Source organism: Budorcas taxicolor, chromosome 14 (genome assembly GCF_023091745.1).
Source record: "Budorcas taxicolor isolate Tak-1 chromosome 14, Takin1.1, whole genome shotgun sequence".
NCBI lineage: Eukaryota > Metazoa > Chordata > Mammalia > Artiodactyla > Bovidae > Budorcas > Budorcas taxicolor.
This window is the reverse complement of record NC_068923.1, coordinates 28,213,201-28,218,517: the sequence shown is the minus strand read 5'-3', so window position 1 is coordinate 28,218,517 and position 5,317 is coordinate 28,213,201.

The following is a 5,317-nucleotide window of genomic DNA, read 5'->3' as shown; positions in this document are numbered from 1 at the left end:
CCCGGGGCCACTGCATGGTGAGGTGGAGGGAGTGTGAGGGAGAAACAGCTGATGGAGGAGAAGTCAGCCTCATTCTGTTCCTCTTTCCTGACCAGAGCCTCTCTGATTTATGTGCTGGATATATGATTTTCTACAGAAGATTATATTTGGAATAAGATTTTTGCAGCTGAAAAATTATTTGAAATTATCAATATTCAAAATTTGGTCCCTGAACTGTTCAGTTGTCCTGTGTGAGGGTTAAGAGTGCTGATCTCCTGACTCTACCAACGATTGGCTGAGTTGCATTTTCTTGGACAAGGTCATGCATTTTATCTTATTATTTATTTAATAAGGCGACTGTATTGTTCATTTATTTGTGCATTTTTGGGTGCTCGGGCTTCTCATTGTGGGGGCTTCTCTTGTTGCACAGCATGGGGTCTAGGTGCACGCGCTCAGTAATTGTAGCACATGGGTTTGGTTGCCCCACAGCATGTGGAATCTTCCTGAAACAGGATTGAAGCTGTGTCCCCTGCATTGGCAGAAAGATTCTTAACCCTGGACCACTAGGGAAGTCCCAGGGCATGCATTTAAGTTGGTTTCTTGGTGGATTCCTATTCATGCTAATGTCCAAAGAACACGCTTCTATTCATTTTACAGCTGGGGAAGTTGAGACCTTGTCACATGAAGTGCCTGGGTCAGGGTCTTCTAGGCTGGTGTAAAGGGGGTCTTAACTTCAAGACCAGTGCTCTTTTCATGCTGCAACTTCTGTGAGTCTCTTGGAGAAACCCTGTCCCAGATTATGAGAGGGGGCGCTGGAGGGAGACAGGGCCACTCCATACTATCTTGGTTTTATGGGAAGTTTCCGCCTCTAGCAACTTTGCTTTGCCTGCACACACTCCAGGGTAGGCACACAGTGGGTGTTGGAATGGAAGAAAAAGTGAATGAAAAATGAGATTCTTATGGAGAGATAGAAACAAAACATATACAGTGTCATTGCAGGTGGTCTAAGCTCTGGGAAGAAAATCAAACTAGGTAGGAGATACAGAGTGATAGGTTGAGGGACTCTTCTAGACAGAATGGGGACAGAAGGTCTCTCCTGAGGAGGTGACTTTGAATAGAGACCCAAGGGATATGGGAGATGGAGTCGCCTAGTAGAAGAACCTCTCAGATAAAGAGAATAGCAAATGCAAAGGCCTTGAGACAGAGAAGTGCTTGGTGTGTCTGAGGACCTTCAAGGATTGTTTCAGGCTTAAATAAGACAATGGGCGTAAATTTCGTAGGCTAGTGGATGCTAAACACTGGCTGTTACTATTACTGGGGTCATTTTACCTTCATGCTGAGGACAAGTTTCAACAGATTTACGTTTTATTTTATTCTACTGTTTGTTATTTAAAAGTCATATTCGAGACTTCCCTGGTAGTCTGGTGGCTAAGACTCTGTGCTCCCAATAGAGGGGGGCTGTGCTCAATCCCTGGTCAGGGAACTGGATCCTACGTGCTGCAACGAAGGGTTTGCATGCCACTACTAAAAGATTCCCCCATGCTGCAACTAAAACTTGATGCAGTCAAATAAATAAAATTAAAAAATAAAAAGTCATATTCATTGAGGTATAATTTCCCTACAGTAAAATTCACCCTTGTCTAGTATACACAGGAATGAGATTTGACAAATGCTTCCCCTTGTATGAGTCCCACCACAGTCAGGATTTCGAACACTTCTGTCACCATAAAAATTCCCTTGTGCCTTTTGTAGCAAATCTCCGTGTTTTTCCATTGTTGTTGTTCAGTCGCTCAGTCATATCCGGCTCTTTGCCACCCCATGGACCGCAGCACACCTGGCTTCCCTGTCCATCATCAACTCCCGGAGATTGCTCAAACTCACTGAATCAGTGATCTTATCCTCTGTCATCCCCTTCTCCTGCCTTCAATCTTCCCCAGCATCAGGGTCTTTTCTAAAGAGTCAGTTCTTCACATCAGGTGGCCAAAGGATTGCAGCTTCAGCATCAGTCCTTCCAATGAATATTCAGGACTGATTTCCTTTAGGATTGACTGGTCGGATCTCCTTGCAGTCAAAGGGACTCTCAAGAGTCTTCTCCAATATCACAGTTCAAAAGCACCAATCCTTCAGTGCTCAGCCTTCTTTATGGTCCAACTCTCCCGTTCATACATGACTACTGAAAAAACCATAACTTTGACTAGATGGACCTTTGTCAGCAAAGTAATGTCTCTGTTTTTTAATATGCTGTCTAGGTTGGTCATAGCTTTTCTTCCAAGGAACAAGTGTCTTTTAATTTCGTGGCTGCAGTCACCATCTGCAGTGATTTTGGAGCCCAAGAAAATAAAGTCTATTTTCATTGTTTCCCCATCTTGTGCTTCATCCAGCCTAGCATTTCACATAATGTCCTCTGTATATAAGTTAAATAAGCTTTGTTTCTCAGTAGCCCCTAGCAATCGTTAATCTATTTCTGTCTCTAGAGATTCGGAATCATGTAGATGTGAACTTTTGTGTCTGCCTTCTTTCACTTAGCAGAATGCTTCTGAGATTTCTTTATGCTGTTGTATGTCTCCTAGTTCGTTCTTTTTTTATTGCTGAGTAGTATTCCATTGTGTGGATGGAAACCTTTTGTTTATCTCTTTGCCAGTTGAAGGACACCTGGGTTGTTTCCGATTTGCGGTTATTAGGAGTAAAGCTGCCATCAATATTCATGTATATGTCTTTGTGAAGTGAAACTGTTGGCTCATTTGCTTCACTTGATAAGGAATCACTGAATTGCTTTCCAGAGTGGCTATACTTTAATATTTTGCATCCCCATTAGCAAAGTATGAGCATTCCAGTTGCTCTGCATCTTCACCAAGACTTTGTACTGTCATCTAACTAGTTCATTAGTCAGTTAATTAATGTGTTAGTCATCCTAGTAGACATGTAGGGGTAGCTCACTGTGGTTTTAAATTCCGCTTCCCTAATGTCTAATGAGGTCTGGCATCTTTTCCAGTGCTTATTTGCCATCTCTTCTTTGGTGAACTATCTGCTCAACTATTTTGCCTACTTTTCAGTTGGGATGTTTGTTTCCTTACTGACTTGTAGGAATTCTTTTCATATTCCAGATGCAAGTTCTTTATCCAATACATGTTGTGTAAATACATAGTTCCTCTCTGAATATAACTTGTCTTTTCATGTTCTTAAAGAATGGTTTTTGAGGAGGTGAAGTTTTACATTTTTTTAAAGCCCAATTTACCCCCTTTTTTCCTTTTATGGTTCATGTACTTTCTAAGAAAAGTTTTGCCTAGTTCAATGTTATAGAGATTTTATCCTACTTTTATTTTCTAGTAAAAGTTTTATAGTTTCAGGTTTTCTATTTGGGTCAATGATCCATCTTGAGATTGGGCAAACTTTCATACATGATGTGAACTAAAGGTTAAGGCTTTTTTTTTTTTTTAAATTTTGATCGGCCAATTTTTCCAGCACCATTGATTGAAAGATCTGCTTTACTGAATGATGTAAAACTTTGCCCACCGTTCCACGTAGCATACTTTTTAGTCCAGTGTGAGTGATGGCTGAGAAGGGCTGAAGGTACAGATTGGGGGGAGCCTTGTGTAAGAAGTGGGGCTCCAAGCCACGTACCAAGTAGCCCACATGGTAACGAAAAGCAAGTACCTTCAAGATGAAATTGCCAGCTCCAAAGGAGGGTGCAGGCCAGCTGGGGAGGTGCCTGGTCCGTGTTTCTCTTGGTGTTTCTCAGAGATTTGTACTCGTCTTGCGTAAACTGCAGATTAGGAAAGCGTTAGGTAACAAGAGGGTGACTGGAGAGTATTACACACCAGCCTGGCATGGGGCCACGGAATGCAGCCTGCAGGGACGGCCATGCCCAGCAAGTCAGATAGAGCTGCAGCCAAGACGGGACGCCGTTCCCTCTTCTTCCTGCAGCCGCAAGGCAGCCTCTGCTGGATCTGACTGTTCTCTGGAGCTTCAGTATCTCACAGCTTCTGGAGGTGACAGTGGGACAGGAAGGCCTTGGCAGCCGTGAAGTTCATTCCACTTTAAGGAGATGAGGAAAACATTTAGAAATGTAAGAGAAATGAACAAATTGACCAATATAGTTGGAGTCATTATCATCCCTCTCTGATTGATAGATCAAGCAGGCAGAAAATCATTAGGACAGAGATGATCTAAACAGAACGGCCCGTCAACCTGATATGATTATTACTGCGGTAATACTAGCCTCATATAATGAATTAAGAAGTGCTCCTCTGCTTTTATTTTTTGGAAAAAATTGTGGAGAATCCATATCCTTTCTTCCTTTAATGTTTGGTGTAATTTACTAGTGAAAGCATCTAGTGATCTTGGTGATGTCGTTTTTGGAAGGTTTTGACTATTGACTCAGTTTTCAAAATGAATATAGACTTATTAAAATTATCTATTAAAAGTGAAAGAAGGAGGTATGATGTAGAGGCTTTGCCCAGAGGAAAGTTAGCAACAAAAAAAAATTCATTCCAGTCGTCCTGCTTGCATCCTGCCCTTCACTCCCAGTCCCCACAACGCTGCCCTTCATCAGACCACTCAGATATCTGATGCTCAAGTGTTTGGGAAGCATCTGCTTCGAGCTCCCAAAGTCTCCCATTTGTAGGGGCTACATATGATCCCTGCCCTCTAGGTTTTTACACTCAAACCATGGAGGATGTGAATTTACCTGGTTAAAGGTGAAAAGGAGACTGACCTTCATTGAGGGTCTCCTCTGTACCAGACACTGTGTCAGGGGGTCCAAAGGTTATTGGGTTTATTCCTGCAGTAACTCTGTGAGGCTGAGATGGTCATCCTCATTTTCTGTTGTGACAACTGGGGCTCAGAGAAGTTAAGTCATTTACCCAGGATTGCACAGCTAGTTGTGTCAGAGCCAGGGTGTGAACCCAAGACAGACAGTCCCCAGAGCCTGTGGACTTTCGCTTATCATGTTGCCACACTATGTGCCAAGAACTCAGCTGGGGCTTGTGGGGGTCACAGAGTGGAACGAGCCTTGGGGTCACCTCCAGGCCCTTGATATCTGGTGAAGGGAGAGCAGATTTAACTATGATGTTGAGATAATGTAGACAGCGCCGTGGGACTCCGGGGGGTGTGGGTAGCATTTGTGGAGGAGGTGGCATGTCAGAGGGGTTCTGAAGGACAGAAGCCTGTGCTCTGCGGATGTGGGGCTGGGGAAGCAGACACCGGAGGGAGAGAACACGGAGGGGACCATAACGGCACATCATTCTACGGCAAGACCCGTCATGCTTTGTGAGTTTGAACTCATTAAATCCTCACAGCAGTCCTAGGAGGCAGATATGTTTATTATCTTTGTTTCACG